This window comes from Agelaius tricolor, unplaced genomic scaffold, assembly GCF_023055355.1.
Source record: "Agelaius tricolor isolate 1412-34295 unplaced genomic scaffold, bAgeTri1.0.p SCAF_17, whole genome shotgun sequence".
NCBI lineage: Eukaryota > Metazoa > Chordata > Aves > Passeriformes > Icteridae > Agelaius > Agelaius tricolor.
The window spans coordinates 10,982,952-11,001,029 of NW_027269277.1; positions in this window are offsets into that span (position 1 = coordinate 10,982,952).

Below are 18,078 nucleotides of genomic sequence, written 5' to 3' on the forward strand. Positions count from 1 at the left end.
TGGTTATTCCCATTTCTCCCTCAGAGGTGCCTGAAGCTCCAGCCCTACAGGGATGTGGAGCAGAGCTGAGGCACCCAGCAGGATTCAGCATGGCAGGCAGGCTTTGCTCATTAGCTGCTTTCACCTTCTAATGCCTTCAGAGGTGATACCTTTTCTGCCAGAAACCTAGCACAGTCTAAGCACAAACAAGAAAATTATTAATAAACCTCAGCCAAATTATGTGCAGCTGACTGTGTGAGATGGGACAAAGGACTGCCAGTGACACAACACAAAACTAATAAAGGCAATTTGTCACTAAATAACACCACATAGCTAAGATAATGTAGAGTAATTCTTTTGGCAATGAATGCCACTAAAACACACAAGTGTCACAGAATCCTGTCTAATACACACACAGACACACAGTCCAAGGTAACAAGTAATGCAGCACAGCAGAGGGGATTGCTAAAGCAAACAGCTGGATTTGATGGACAAGATGCTGCTGTGTGCTTTGGGGATGAGGGGAGGCAGCTTGGACTGTCTGCTCTGACCCAGTCCGGGGGACAGGCAGCACATCTCCCAGCCCGCTTGTACCACAGAATAATGCAGCTGCTTTGCTCCCCAAGGCTGCTCTGTGAAGCAAATGAAAGAAACTGGGGATTGTTGGGAGACTCATTTCAGAAGCCAGCTCCCAGTCTGAGCTGCAACTTTAATGCAAATACATTTTGTAACACGTGCACTGTGGCATGAGCCAGCCTGGGAACCCCAGTACCCAGTGGCCCCTTAGAATTATCCTAACATGCTGTAAGACAACACAAACAGCTTCCAAGCAGTGCAATAATATGTTCCAGCTGGAATGCCAGGAGCAGGATTGCAGGTGAGCTCTAACATGAAAAGTTAAAAGCCCCACATTGCAGTGGCCCAGCAGGACCATAACAGAGAAATGAATTAACAGCACCACATCCTCCTGCAGCAGCACTGCTCTCATCTTTCCAGCATCCCAGAGAACAAGGGCTTGTGAGGCAACTAAAGTGATAATCAAATGATATTTCAGGATCAATGGTGACTCCAGCCTTAACAGCAGTCCTAGCAAAAAGGAAAGCAAAGGATAAAGTAGGGCCAGAGTGCAGCAGGCATCAGTGACCAGAATTTGGTTTCCTAACACCTGGGGTTCTGAAAGTTCAAAAAGCCCAGGCTCAGTGGCATTTAGGCCATCCATCAAGGCAGAAATTGTCTTACTGGGGTCAGCTGTGATAAAAATATGAACTTCTGTGATACCAAAGTTCATTAACATCCCTTCAGCCTTGCCTCTGTCTCCCCTGTGTTTCCATCACAGCCACAGCTGGGTTGCTGCAGTTCATGCCCTGCTCAGACCCTGCCTGCTGCAATCCATCCTGGCACCTGCTCTGGAAATCCAACTCACCCTCCCTGCTGAAGGCACAGCTGGGATCAGCTCCTGCAGCATGGGCTGGATCCATCCCATACAGCCTAGGAGACTGCTTCCAGTGGGGGCAATAGGAATTTTTCAGCCCAGAAGCCAGAAACACAGAGGAAAGCAAGCATTTTACCCAGTGGGTGCATAGCATGCACTTTTCAGAATTCACACTGTATTAAAAACAAACAAACAAAAAAAAAGACCCCCACTTTGTTTACAGCCCCAGTTAATGAAGTGCACACAGAATACTAAATTGAAGGCACTAGACCAAAAATATTCTGGTTTCCTCTGCCCTCCTGTTTCTCATTTATATCCTGTAAAAGAAAGGAAAACAGTCTGAGCCTATGACACAAATTAAAATTATATATACAAAGCCAAAGAGGAAATAACATACACACTGGGCTCAGAAATTATATTCACCAGATGAAAACTTGATATAGTGAGAAAAATATACTGCCACGTGAACCACCTCCTCTCCCCAAGGATAAAACAGGACTTCAAATTGCTTCTACAGCCAGCATCTATATTCACTAAGGCAGCAACAGACCAGCCAACTACCTTTTGCAACTGAAAAAGCACAAAGGAATCCACGGCTGCTCCATACTCATAATTCTCTAAATCATGTGAGCCACACAAAACCACCACAAACCTGGTGACCTACCACAAATGATCTGGACTGTGGCATATTTTCCAGCTCAATTTTTCCACCAGTGAAACACAAATGCTTTCCCCTCTTTCTCCTATGAGAGAGGAACTGTCAACTTTCTGCCCAGGCCTGATTTAAAAACATAAATTCAATTTATATTTTTCTCCTAGCAACACACAAAAAGTATCTCTCTGCTCCAACGTATCCTGTCTGAATTAAAATCTTTTCAGAGATATCTACTCAGTAGTTTTAGCTTAACATAGCAAGACTGCTCAAATCATTTTTTCTCTTTCCTCAGTCACTGCCAACCATACAGTGCCACTTGTTGCAATCCATAACCTGGAATAACCTGCATCTCCCATCCTTTTCTGTCCCCAAATCCACATTATGTATAAATCCTGCAGGTGCTCTCTACATAACAAATTCATATATGGCTTTTCTTATCAGATCACACTGGAAAAGCTCTCTCTGGGCTCCAAACACCTTTTCTCCTTATTAAAACAACACTGAGTATTTTTCCTGGGGCTTGACAAATGCAATTCTGTCCCTGCTCACATCCATTTGCAATATTTTTGAAAAGATGATTTTACTACTCTGTCACTTTGACCACATCAGCTGTCCTCTCTGTTATCTTTGGCATCATTTTGTCCTCCTTTTATGTTCCATCAAACAAAAAGCATCTTCATTGTCTGAGCTTTGCCTTGCCTGTCCCAGCCTTGTCATCTCTCATTCTGCACTGAGAAACAGGCTGTCACTTATCTCAGGCAGTGACTTCCACCTTCAGCATCCACTCCCTGCAAAAATACAAAAGCAGCTTCATCCTCTCTGCCACTGTGTCCTTCATTGCAGGACATACTTTGAACATCTCCAAAGTTACTTGCAGTCCCTCAAATCTCCGCGCAAAGATTTCCTTTCTGACACAGCCAGGGAGTGGCCAGCCTTGGAGAGTGAATTCCAGAACTAGAATGCCATCTATTGCCACCACTCTGCTTTGGTGGCAGATTTTTTAGCAACCACTTTTGTCTCCTCTGCCTGCTCAGCCTCAGTGCAGAGCACACTTCCTTCCTGCATAGCCCAGGGCTGGGCTTCTGGGCACTGCAAATGCAAACAGCAATAAACAAACTCCTGCCTTTGGCCCTGTGCTGCTGATGGAACAGCTGCATGTGGAGCTGTGCTCGGCTCTGCTGCTGCTCAGAGCCTGGCATGGGCACCTGGGAGTGCACCCAGTGCTGTCCAGGCTCCTGCTGAGTGCTGAGGGCTCAAAGAATTGTCAGATCAGCAAGTACTGACAGCTTTGTAAAAGCTTTTATACTGGAGAAATATCAAACGCAGCAGGTCTTGGTCTTCTTTTAAGGAACACATTTGCCACAAGGTTTCATTTTGTGTCATGAGAGTTTTGTTTCTATGTGGCACTCACATTCTCTGAACAGAGAGACCTAATTCTCTCTCTCAGGTTTTTCCTGGAGAAGCACAGAGATCAAAACAATTCTTATCTCATTTACTGCTCCTGTGTTTTAGAACATGTGGAATGTATTGGAAGATTATTTACCTGAAAGAATTTACTTGATTAGATTCTGGTGTGTGTGTTTTGTTTTCTTGACCAATCTCTGCAAGGTGTGTCCTGATGGTTGGTCAGGAGACAGTCAGGAGGTTTTGTTCAGTTGAGTGCTTGTGCAGTTTCAGTTCAGATGCAGTGTAATTGAGTATAAAATAATATAGTATAATAAAGTAATTAATTAGACTTCTGATACCATGGAGTCCTCCTCATCATTCCTCCTGCCAATCAGGCAAAATTTCTGATACTTCTAAAGATCAGCAATCTGCCAAAAGGCACTTCTCTGCACAAGCAATAATTTCCAGGGCAACACAATTTCTTCTAAAGTTGAAGGTCTGTATGTCTTGCAGAATTAATTCTGCAGAGATCTTTCCCATCCTTGGCAACTGATAGATGCTCAGGTAACTTATTATATGTAGGCAATACAAATAAGATGGAATTGGATTCAAAAACTAGATAAAGCTACAGTAACGCTAATCTGGGTTATCAATTCAGACTGAAAATAAAACATCAAGAACCAAAAAGCAGGTCTTGCATCTTGAAATGAAGACTAATACAGATGCCTGAGGACTGGTAAAAACACCATTAAGATCTAGACTTCCAGTGTGCTGGCACCCCAAGAGAAGAGGTTAAAAAAAAAAGAGGAGTTTGGATAACCTAGAAAAAGCAGAGAGAGGGGGAAATGCCATTAGAAAAGTGCAAGAAAGTTACAGATATTAAAAATGAGAATCCTTGGAGTACTTCAATTTTTCTTTCCTAAGAGAACACAAAATGAACTGAAATCTTGGTTCATAAATCTATGTTAAAATTGCTTGACCTAATACACTGAGCTTTGATCCACTCACATCAACTTCCATCTTCAACTAATCATTGTGCTCTGGACTGGGTGGCAGCAGGACAGGTATATCTTTCCAAAACCTATTGGACAGTAACTAATTTTAAAGATTGGTTTGCAGTTTGTAATGACATGGTTCTTGTATATGCTCTGTATAAATCAGTACAGTCTCACATGCTACGCTGAACAAATCAATAAATCACTTACCAGTAACACTTGCAGACCCTTTATTATCAAGTGCCCTTTGAAACACTTCCTGCCCCTTTCACATAATATTTCCTATCTTCAGTTGTTACTAGAAGGGTATTTTATCATTTATCTGTCTGTCTTATTGGAGACATTTTATGCTTAACTGCTTAGTTGCTCAAAGATTCAGCAGACTCACATGAATGTTTTTTCCTTCTCCTCAATACCCTTGAAAATTCTAGCAAATTCTAAACAAACAATGAGATATGGAAGTGAACTAGATGAAGCTTAAGACCAGCAACAAGATATTATGGGATTTTTCCATTAAATCAAAATAAATAAATCTTCTAATCTTCAATGGAATTTGCTTATAACTGCTTATGACTAAAGAAATGTAGAGAATTATCCATCTGGTGAATCATTTTGAAAATCAAAGGATTTATTTATGGTGAATTGGTGAAAAAGTGGGTTTTATCAAATAAATTATCAATTACAAAGATTGTTTTAATTAGTAAATCACCTACAGGTGAATTTATATACATTTGAATGCAAAATGATTCAGAGATAGTCATTTAATTGTTTGTCTTCAAAAACAAAAAAGTCCTTCAAAAAAGAGGGCACATTTAGATACCTGAATAGGCTAGAAATGAGTTCTGTTACTTAAACAGCCCAGCCATTCTATAAAGCTTTCTTTTTTGAAAACACCTTTATACTGCAACAGCCAGGTCCTGATGTCTGCTGGGGAATGAGCAGAGGGAACTGGGGAAATGAGTTTTCTTTGGATATTCTCCTTTATGGGTTTTTCCACACACTCAGTTCCACACTGTGCTTCTGCTCAGCCCACGCCTGGGATCACAAAGAGCCCAAAGCTGGGACACCAGAGCCAGAGCTGTCCAGGGCACTCACCTGGGCCTGCCTGGCTCAGGAAATGCCAGATATTTTACCTGAAAACACGAGAAACAGAAATATCAAAACACAATAAGCAATATAATAAAAGCATGTTCTTCAGATGTGCAGGCAGTTCTAACACTCCAACACCTGTCTCAAAGGACAGGGGGTTTGGAGAGCAGCATTAGTGGCTCTGTCCAGTCTGCTCTTTCCAGGCAGCCAATAAAGAGCATCACATGGAGCTGTGCACTCCAAATTTCACACGCCATTAGCAGAGGGAAAGGATTTCCATCACACTCAGCAGCAAGGACTGCATGATGGATTTTGTTACAGACTTTAAACTTCTAGCAGAAGCTAGAGCAACAAATCTGAGCTGAACCTTCTCCCAGGGGAAAGCTTGCTGTGTACATGGTGCAGGCATGAGAGACTGACTTTGCACAGACCTTCTTTGGTCCTTGTACCAGTTAGGATTTGGCACAATGACACTTTAAATACCCATATATTTGACCTAATGATTCAGAAAAAGCAATAGCAATCATCTCCAAGCAAAAATATATTAAGAACCTTAAAATCTATATTGTTTTAATATAGTTTTGCTAATACAGTGAGAAGTTTCAGCCTTTCTGGATGGCACAACTTAAAACACTGGGATAAATGCTCAAGGCTTTGTTGGGAATCATCTCTTCCCCACCACTTTTGTAAGCTGACAAACCAAACTTCTCTTCTTCAAAGTAGTCAATAACTTTTTGTAATAAGAAAGCTTTACAGAACCTACAGAAATCTCCTTATGTAAAAGTGTACATATTTCTCATGTGGCACTGGATGAACTACAGTGTGCTGGGGTGTGAAAAAAGCATTCATGACAAAGAAGATGTAAGAAATAATGTTAACTAGGCCTTGTCTTTTCATCTGAAGAAAGCTGTGTAATGGGTATAAAATGCATAAAGTTTTATAACATCTTGCCTGCTCAGAATCCCTAATACTTATAGTACATTTCCATTATTATTTGCTGTAAATTGCCTATGTCTTTTACACTAAACATAAGTGCTGCCAGGCAGACAGCTAAAAGGTTTGATTTCACTTGTAGTTGACAGTATCAAAGAGAAAAAGTCTAAAACTTTGAGCTTAAAGCAGAAAAGAAAGATGTAACTTTGCCAAAATTATCACTAGTGAATGAACCTTAATCTATTTTCTGTCCCATTAATGCTAATGTTGGGGATTATTCCTCTACATTATTTTTGGAAATTTTATCCCCCTCACTCACCAAAGAGCTGGAACAGTCAGCAGCAGTTTTTAATTTGATTCAGTTTGTCAATACAACAACTGCAGCCCTCTAGAATCAATATCCACATAGAGCACAAAGAATTTCACTGGCTTTTGTTTCATTGGCAGGTTGGGGACAGGGACCTGGCCATGCTTCCTGCAGCTCTTGGTACTGGGTGAGCAAAAGTCTAGAAACCAGCCTAGTCCTGCTTTGCTGAGGAGCCCTTTTCAAAAAGAGAGAAGACAGAAAACGGAGCAACTGGAGACATCAGCTTTTGCTTGGCTCATCTTCTCCATGTCACATCCTCAGGGTACACAACTGGACCTACCAGCTCTGTGGGACAAGCTCTGTGAACAAGGAAAGTGACCTCATGTACAGTGATAAATAATAAAAGGTTTGTGTGAAAGCTGAGCATTCACTCTGCACTGCTGAGCTGTGGATGCTGGAGCACACTGTGCCCTCCTCCACCAGCCCATTCCATCACCTGAAAGCAGGAGGAACACTGCCAAAGGAAGATAAATAATTGATGTTTACATAATGAACATATAGCAGCAATCATGTCAACAGGGAGCAACCAAAGCAAGAGTTCAACAGCAAATATGCTTTTCTAATCTCTTCTTATCTTTTGTTCTCCCTCATGGGCATGACCCAGTTTGTAACAACTCCATGGACTGGAGGTGAGTTGGGAGATCTGCCACAGAGCTGCCTGGGAAGGCTGATGCACGGTTATGATGAAGATTTAGGTAGTTTTGTGCACTGTAAGGTAAGAAAAATTCTTTCATCAGGGGAAGTCGAATAAATCTTATCAAAATGCACCAAGGGCAGGTTTATGGGACAGTTATCCCGTGGCATGCTGGCCTTACCAGGCTCCCTCTGCCATGACTCATCATTACTGACCTCAACTCAGCCAACTGAAGATGCCATAAGTACTGGAACTAACACAGAGACATGCAGAGAAAGCTGTGCTCCTAAAGCAGCTTGCACATCTCTGCAGACTAGAGAAAATGCCTGGCTCTTGGAGACCAAGGGAAAAAATAATTTTCCCTGTAACTCTTGATGTTTGGTCAGTGCCACAACAGAAGAGAGCACTGGATTCCCCCACATATGAGCCAAACCACCTGTTCTGAAAACACTACTCCTCTTGAAAAGTACAGTTCAGGGGGAATCCCAAACTTTTTTCCTTCCCCTACTGAGTAGCCAGAAGTTAGTGAAATGCTTTGTTCATGACCCAAGAGCTCCTGCTCCAAGCAGAAGGTTAGAATCTCTGTCCTGCAGAGATTAGTGACCAATTAGTAATGAAATACTGTATAAAATATGTGAAAGAAAAAACCACTTATCTTTCCAGGTTACCCAGAAGTCATATGGGGTTTGTGGGTTTTTTCATTACTTCTCTGTTGGCTGCTTAAATGCTTATCATGGGACCCCAAGGGTGACAGCTTCCCCCTTGTAAAGTCTCCATGGAAATTGAAGTCATCTCATGGCACATCCTGCCTTTTCCCTTCCCTACTGGATAAAGGTGTTTCATGACTGTTCCTGTCTTCCCTGTTTGACTGACAATTAAGAGGGGTCTGTAATTGACTTGTCTTGGATTACACTCCTCAAAGACAAGCAAAGCCTTGATAACAGGTGAAAAGAAGTAGTTTATTCAGCTGTCTACAAGCTTCAAGAATAACAGCCCTTCACACCTCATGGGGGAGAGCAGTGGAACTTTGCTGAGTGTCTGCAGCAATTCAGGGCTCAGTGTCTGGAAAACTTCTAAGATATCGATAAAGGATAAAATGTGAATTACATAAATTTAAAGCCTAAGAGATGAGAGCAGTTAATTGCCAAATAATCTATTCTGGCTCAGAGGAACTGTTAGTTGGAGCAGTGAGGGGAACCTTGGTTTATACATCCCACAGGAGCTCAGTCCCAGCTGAGCACTGAGGAGGAAGCACAACCAGTGCTCCATGGGCTGCCAGTGCTCCGTGTGCCCAGCTGCAGGGACAGACTGCCCTGCCAATTCCCACAGCTCCTGGCCCTAATCCCAGTCACCCCAAACCACGTGCTGACACCCCAAACTCCCTGCTGAGTGGCACAGGGGTCCCATGGGACCCTGCTGTTAGTCTGAGGGGCACTCCTGCATCCTGACCTTTACACTCACAGGTAAGTACATTCTTCTAATTAACAAGAAACTGCTATTTGTACGCCTTTGCCCACTGTAGGCAATGCCTAGAAGGTGTTCTGTCATAAAAATGAATTAATTTGGCACTGGCAATTCTATTTCTAGCAGTGTCTGAATTGTTCTCCATGCAACATCCCCAACAGGAAGCACTGAACCAGAGTAAGCAAATGCTGATATCACAACAAACTCCCCTACCCTATCACTGTGTGTGCACATGCTCTTTGACACCAGATTTGAATGGCAGGTGTGTGGTGACAGCAGAGGCAGTCCTGAAATAGCATGAAAAATATGCAAGGTCTTGCAGTGAGGCAGAAAGAGCCATGTGCTAGCATGTACAACTGCCACCTTTGTCAATTTTATTCCTAGATGAGTAATGCAAACAATGCAATCATAAAATATTCTTTTGGTAACTCTTTTAGCATTCACAGTGTGCTCATGTGCTCTAAAAACAATTTAGACCAAGCAAAAACTAGGGCTGCTTTTCTGACTCTGATATTGAATTCTCTTTCTCTCTGCTGTCCCCTCCATGAATACACAGTGAGTCAATCTGGTATGTCTTGTTGGTTGAATAAGCTCTTTGATTTTTGAATTATTTTGAGATTAACTGAATTTGAAATGTGTGCTGCATGCAATGTCTTGCTGACACAAAAAATGAGCTTTGTTATTGACAGAGAAGTGTTGCAAAGCCACATTTTTCATTACTTGTCTCTGTTGCTGAACTTGTGTTCCTGTCAGACTGCTGCCTGCCAAGACAGCAGGGGCCACCAGGTTGAAAAGTCGAATTTCCAATATTCTCTCCTGACCTCCCTGAACTTCAGAGAGTAACAAAGCAGCCTTTTCCAGCATGATAAAAAAAAACATGTCTTTTGTAAATAGTAAAATATAGTGGGCATTAAATGAGGCTGCATGAAAGCTGTACAATGCCAAGAGTGCATCATGCTCAGCCTGAGAAACGTGTTTTGGTCTGTATGATCTGTTATAGCATCACAAAAATTCACTGCAGTTTCTACAAGCTGCCCCTGTTGGTGCTCTGTCCATCAGGAGCCCTGAGGAGCCAGCTGCCACCTGAGAACTTCCAAGCCTGGAAAATGATGTAAGCACAGGACAGCAGCACTTAATTCCAGTGTTAATTTCCATGCAAATTGCTACTAGTGTAATAATTGCCTCTGAAAAAACGACATGCCAAGACTAAGAAGCTGCCGAGCTGAATGCAGGAAAAGAGAAAGGGAAGAATCTCATCAGATATTCCCCCAACAGCCAGAGGCAGTGTCCAAACGGCTTTGCCCTTGGGAAGGAGACAGGGAGGAGAGCACTGGAGCAGCTGCTTTTCTGCCACACCCTAAAGACACATTGGGAACAACATTTCTAACAACATCCCTCTTTCCTGCCTCCAAATCACCCCCGTTTTCCTCCACTGCTCTTCCAAACACCCGCTAAGGGAGCCTGCAGCCCACAGTCAGTGCTGGTGAGCCTGAGCGCCACCCCTGACCCCCAAAGCCAGCCAGAGGAGGGGACTCCAGGCTGTGTCCCGCAGAATTCAGGCACAGAATCCCCAAAAGTGACCCAACAGGCACCAGCAGGTGCATTTCCTCCTCAGCCTGAGCTGCTCCAAGTTCTGCTGGAAGGGAGGGCACGGCTCAGGGACTGGGCTGCAATGCCAGGGTGCGAGGTAAAGCTGCTGAAAGCTTGGGAGTGTTACATGGCCTGAGAAGTGTAAATAAGGGGAAATTTGCTGTTAGCCCACAGATGTAGGAATCAGAGGAAAAACAGCCTTTTATTCTCCTCTGTTTATTATTGCCTTCCTTTCATTTTGTCTGGCCAAAAGTATTTTGTGCATAGAAAATGCATTTGTACTTTTCCTACTGCTTTTGCAGCACTTTACACCATCTCTTTCTTAGCCTGTGTTCTCTTTCTGACCTCAGAAACTCCTCTCATGTTTCTTCTCTCCTGCCTGCTCTCTCAATTTCTCATTTCCCTCTCCCTCCTTCATCCCCCCCTTTTTCCTTTTAGCTCAAATTCCTGGTACTCGGGTTGAAAGTATCTCAAGCCATCAAGATTAATTTTCTTTTCCTATTTAGACCTGATCAGCAGGTATATCAGGTGCTTTTGAGAGGCAGGAAAAGAGCTCTTGTCCCATAGAGACCTGTCCATTTCCAGAAAATCTATGGTGGTACAGTAAAAGCAGCATTACTAATATCACATTTCACTACCTTCTCTGATGGCTGGTTTAATTGAAATAAATTATGAATCCCACATGTGCCACACTAACAGAAAGCAATAAAACACAATATTTATGAATGAAGATAGCAATTATCTTATTAAATCAGACAGTAATGCTATTCTATCAGAGGACTCTTCATCTCACATTATAATCAATATGATTATGAGTGTAAAGAAAGGGCTCTTGCCATTACTATAACCAGGTCCCATAGAGTTGAAAAAATAATGAAGGATTTGCTGTAGAAAGTAAAATTGGCAGAGTTATATCTGAGATTTTGAAACAATCTATTTGGCTTTTGAGGTAGAAAGTCTTGGACATGAAGCCAGATTTTGACATCATTGACAAAAATATCAAGCTGCTGTAATTATATTGACATTAGTGTTGTTATCCAAGATTGATACCAGCATGACTGGGAGCAAGATCTCAATCTTTTAAAAGCTTTTGTTTTTAAGGCTGAAAGAACTTAATAAGACACTCAGACCTTTCCATAGTTCTGCTTCTGTAGATGATAATTTTCTTGAGGTGTAACACACAAGCTTGATTAAAGGAGAGTGATCCAAAATTTATGTCTATTTCTGGGACAGCTATTTTATTCATTAAAGGTAAAAATTATCCCCAAGCATAATTTCTTTGTGCCTCAGTTTCATTTCTATATTCAGGGACAGGTCTCACCAAGTTTTTAAAAAGCAAGTGATTCTGACAATTCAACTTTGTGCCTATTTCCTCATGATTTAACTTGGTTTTTCAACAGATGCACCCATTTAAATGTGTATTTTACAGCTTACTTAAAGCCACAATAGTGTTATTAATGTAAGAGATAAATACATTTATTGAGTAATCTATATGAATTTCTTCCACCAAGACACACAAAATTAAACCTGTATGTAACACTACTGTTCTTAGTCAAAAGAAGAAAAAGGTAATTCTAGGATAAAATAATTCTTTCTGAAGTTATTTTCTGCTTATTTTTTATGGAGGAGGAAGGAAAATTCAGTCACTGATCAAAGTAAGCATTTCTCCACATGCTCCCAGTACAGCCATACACCTAATCAGTAAGGAAACATCTACTTCAATTCCAAAATACTCCATGACCATAAATGAGCAAGTAGGTAATAGAGACAGCACAGAGGCCTGTGGCATGGAAGCAGGGAATGACACTGTCCACACTCCCTTGGGCTGATGCTTTCAACATTTCTCAACAGGAGATTTGGAACAGCAGTTTCCCAAAACAAACAGCACAATTCAGGGCTGGCTGCTGATGTGAAGACTAACAAGGATTAGCAGGGAGGGGGAAGAGAAGGGGAGCTTTTTAAAGGGAAAGTTATTGAACCCCAGAAGGGATTTAATCATCCAACAGTTTCATTTGTGCTGCAGGAATATGCAGAATTGTCCTGGCTACCATGGAGCATGAGAAAAAGTTTCACTTAATCATAAAGTGAAACACAACATTGCAAGGCAGCCATTTAAAAACATTTCCTGGGCCATTTAAACTGGGAAACAAGCAGCTGCCTCTGCATGGGCAGTAAGAGCAGAAAAAGAGCTCAAGGAAATGTGTCAAGGCAGTGGCACTGCAGCCTCAGCCAGAACCAAGGACCCTGACTGGGGAAACTTCCACTCCCCCTGGTGTGCAAGCACTCACTCCATCCCCCTTGCTCTGCCTGCCTTTCTCCAGTTTGCAAACAGCCTTACAAACACAACTCTACATTTAACATTTTTGCCTTGTTTTCATTCTCCTCTTTGAAATCAAGGGCATTTTAGATAACGAGAGTCATGAATGTTCCCTACTATAAATTCAGCACAAGTGTTTGGACCCCAGACAGCCCCTATGATGCAGCTGGACACAGACCTCATAACAGCAGAGCTCTGAAAAATTTTCCCAGCAACTTTGAAAATCCTGGAAAAGTCCCCTGACCTCGTGCTCCATTACTTTCAAGTAACAAGCTCAGCCAAAGTTCTCTGACATCTCTTGGAGTTTGCAATTCTTTCAAATAACCTTTTACTAAATTCTGTGTGAACCTACCCAGATTTACAGCTTTAGGATTAAATCACTCAAACCTCAATAGGCTCAGTATAAAAATGAGGTGAAACCACAATGGTTTTGAGTTCTACTTGCAATTTCAGGCTTGCTTTGAACTCAATGCACAAAGCAAAATGCACTTTAAGCCCAAGCAAGCCCAAGCAGTCTTTTGAAATCCTGCTCTCTTGGAGATGTGGTAGACAAGCCACCTCTGCATATTACTGTGAGCTTTCTTCTGTGGTAAAGGGTCAAAAGGAGGGAAAACACATTTCTGCCCTTCTGACTAATAATTTCCACATCCCAGTTTCAAATATGTGTCCATATCCTTTCGTTAGTTTTCTCAGCCAAGCTCAAAGTTTTACGTTTCAGAAAATTTCACTTTCTGCAGCCTGATGTCAAAAATAACTTATTGTGAAGTCTTGAAAGAAGCACTCATTTCCTCCACTCTTAATATCCATTTCCTCTCCCTTTTTTAACAGCCTACAATATATCATAAATCCAAGGAACAGACTGGTCATGTTATTCATATTCCCATTAAATACTCCAGCATTCAAAAATTCAATACACCTCTCTGCAGATGCCTACAAGCAGGGCTTAACCTACAGGTTCCAACACTTCTTTCCTTTTGCAGACTCAGACAAAATAGAAATCTTTCTGCTGATTCTTTTCCACTTCCACTAATACTCCAAATTTAGCGTGTATTGATCTAACCTGCCACTGATGACTTACTGACCTTGATATTTTAGCCTAACCAAATCCTTTTCTCCCTCCCCCTCTCTCTCAAAAAATATAAAGGAGAACACAGATCAAAATTAAGGGAAATAGTAGGATATTTTCCTGTCTTGCTAGCCTGTAATAAGCTTTGCCATTATTTTCAGATTTTCAAATCCTAAGGCATTCTCCAGATCAGCTCACAGTCCAGAATGCACAGACCAAATGCTAAAACAGCAGCTATTAATAGATGTAGTTCATGATTGCAAAGGATACCACAAAACCATCCAACTGCTCAGTAAGCCAGTTAAGACACCTTTGTTTTTTACACACACAAAAACCAGTAGGTGCCAATCTTCAGGGATCTCTTTAGAGACTGTGCTGATGCATATGAAAGAATTGGGCATTTGATGATTCATTTAACAACAAGTATGACAACTTTCTTGTTCCAAATCTGGGTTCTTCAAACTACCTAAATCTGTTTCTTAAAATACTGGCACATTTCTGTGACTTCTGCATAAGGATGTTCTGTTTATCAATCTGTTTGGCTGTAGCCATTTTACTCTTGCTGTAACTATAAATTAGAAATGCAACCTGGGAACTTAACAGGAAGTGGTACTCCCACCCTATTTCATGAAGATCACTATTAACAAGTATTTAGTCAATAATAAAGAATTCGTACTTAACTCATGGTTCCATTTGTACACAAAGCAGAACAGAATTCACCTCCCTCTCCCAAAGCTATATTGAGTTTGCTGTGTTAAGATTACCCAAGTGCAAAGTAATTCATTATCAAAGTCTATAGATATGACTTGAAAATAAATATATAAAACCTGATCTAATTCCCTCCAATCAGTTACATGATTCCCACTGACATCAATAGCTCTAGATGGGGATCATAGAGCAAATTTATTTTTTAAAAGTCACTCTTTAGACATAAAGAACTAAACAGCTTAAAACAGACTCCATGCAAAATTAAACTCTATCCAGTCCCTTTTTTAGATCCCATAGATTGCTTTGAAGCAAATTAATGAAGATGATTCAATAATTCAGTATCACACTAGGTCAAGATTCTGGTCACAAATAGAAGTGCACAGAACATGATCATGTGTCTGCCAGGAGTAGTTCCTTGTTCCAACATAGGGCAAGGTGGGGGGGGAATGGAAAAAGCAAATTCATTCCATCCAACATCTGTCCCAAGGCACGTCCTGCCTGGAGGGGACTGGCTGTTTACCCTGTTTGCAGTTTCTCACCAGCAATCTTTTCCACAGGGGGGCTTTCTTGCAGCCATGCAGGCTGTGCATTCTGGGGGCTCTCTGCAAACACAATTGCATCTTCCAAAATCCCTTTGCTCTTCAAGACAAGTTTTTGTGGCCTCCCCAGGTCAGAGCTAAGCCTTGTCAGCCTGAAGGTGTGCTGCTGGTCTGAAGTTGGCTCAGCCATCCGTCAATTCCATCCAAGCAACCGTAGTTATTTCCTGAAACAGGTACATGATCACTAACATTTCTGATGTGGAAGGCTTAGACCTGTGAAGCATCAAGAAGTCAAAGCCTAAGAGGGAAAAAGAGTCTGCAGTTCTGCTGGTGAAAAAATGAAAATGCTCCCACTAATAGAGTCTCCTCTTCTGATTTTTAGTTTCAGATGAGAAAAGAGGAGTTTACAGCCAAAGGAAGCACTTGATATGGATTTCCAGGACACTTCATAGACCATACAGTAGACACTGACACTGTTCACAAGACCAGAATCCAAGAGCATTTTGCTTCCTGAGATGGTCACTTAACCCAGTACTAATGCTTCATCTGGTGACAAAACAAAAGAAATCTTGGTTCTGCTTCTCCTGCACTGGAGCTCTGCTGTGCCAGGGGAGACAAGAGCCTGGTACAGTACCTGGTGAGCCTGCTAATACACCTGATGCAGAGGTCAAGGGGTGGGGAAGGCAGATTTCATGTACTTTTGACATCTGAAGGTTTTAAATTTGAGCAAGCTTTGGGAGATTTTGGCTCTCAGAGAAACCTGTCCTAGACAAAATATGAAGCTTAGAGATGTTTTACCCCAGTAAGAGAAGCATAAAGTATAGAAACTTCACCAGGCATTAATGGTGATAAGTAGTCCAACATGTTCTTTTCTAAATTCAAGAGTTTAAATGCAAGAAAAGCAAAGTGCTGTGCAAAAGGGGTGGAAAGATCAGGCAAAGGGTGCAAAAAGGTGCTTCCATTACAGTCCCACCACAGGTGTACAACAGCAGCTGCTAATAGGAACTGTCAGGGTGTAGAAACTGTAAGTGAACAGCATCAAAGCTGAGGAGGAAGCAAAAGAACAGAGAATAAGAGAAAGCACAGGTAAATAGTGGTACAAAAGTGCCATCTACACTTATAACCAAGGACAGCACTTAAAGTTAACAAATGCATTAACATTCTCAGGAGATAAGCTGGCACACTCATAGAATTAGAGCATTTTAACATGTCTTGAGTAGCCTGTTAAAGGAGGACAGGTACTGCTCCATAAATTAAATCAGATACATTATGTGATCACATTTATTTTTATCTGAGCCTACACCTCTTGAATATTTTATCACCAAAAAAAAAAAAAACAAAAAAGAATACAGACATGCCCTGCAAACCCATCAATTCGTCAAGTTTAGGTTTTGAAATGCATATAAAATTTACACCCACCGAGAATATTTTTATACCCACATAAAAAGTTATTCTGGCAGTGTTTTGCCAATATGTCATCTATAAAGTTTTGTTTAGACTATATATATATATATTTTTATATATAAAAATATATATTTAAAATATATATATTTTATATATAAATATATATAATTATTTTTATATATAAATAAATAAATAAATAAATATATATATATATATATATATATATATGAGGGAGGGGTATAATATAGAGGCTAATGTTACCTTTCTGTTGAAGAGGTTTGCCTCTTAGTCACATGAGGCATGCTTTAAACATCATTCTGCTCATATTTGAGATATAACATCTTCCATCTGAAGACAAAGGGTGACCAACAAGATCACTAAACTGGATTTCAGTCCTTACAACAAAGTCAATGCAGCTGAGCTCTGCACAGTCCTCTCTGGGCAGGCAAATCCCAGGGTCTGTGAGGCTCTCAGGGGACACTGATGGCTCACAGGGGACATGGCCACCTGCCCACCTGTCTGCTCCATCTGCCAGCACAGGCACACAGGGACTGGATAAAGATTTCACTGGCCACATCACTTGTTCCTACAAGGCAGATGACAGCTGAGGACTCCAGCAGCCTCAGCACTACAGCTGTGCCTCCTTCTTGAGGCAGGTTTAAAACTGGGAACTCCAGACTCGGTGCCTTCGCAGCAGAAATCATCACTAGAGAAAGATGCACTCTGCCCTCCTGGCTGCTCAGCCCTGCAGATGCACCTTTCCCTATCCCACCACCTGCCTGCAAACCTCTCAGGAGGGTTCTGCACTGCTGTGAGAAAGCAGAAAACTGCCAGGCACATTGACTGAATGCTGTGTCTGCACCCAGAGAAACTCTCACAAAGCTGCTGACACCTTTTCATGTGTCCCTGCACATGCAGCCTCAGATCTCTCACTGGGCATAAAGCAAAGCATCATCCCTACAAAAAAAAAAATCCAAAACATACCAACACGTAATAGCCAGTAGAGAAAAGATGAAGGAGGCAGATGCTCCTGATGGTAACTTGGGGGGAGGGAAGGATGTGGAAAGGCCTAATATAAACTAAAGATTGCCTACTTGAATGTAAGGGACAGAAAGATTCCTTTTATGATTACTCTGATTTTTATAGTCATGGAAAACAATAACACAGATGCCCACTTTCTTCTTAAGGTAAGTACCTCTCACATGCTGCTTGGTTCTTTTCTTTCCCTCACAGGTTCCATTTGATTAGTGAGAGACACCTTATAGAAAACAATTTCAAAGGCTGTACAGTGCCACACTCACTTTTCCAAATGCTGCTTTTAATGGGTTCAGCACACTCTATGGTGTCCAAGGTTTTGTATTAAATAACCACAGAAAGTCACTGTGATGCTGCTTCAATGATGAACTAACACAGATCTGATTATATGACCCAGAAAAAAAAAGCTTTTATGCTTCCTCTGGGCCATGACTCTATGCTCTGCTTGCCTTTGCTGTTGTGTGCTTTGTTCTCCTGTCTGCTTA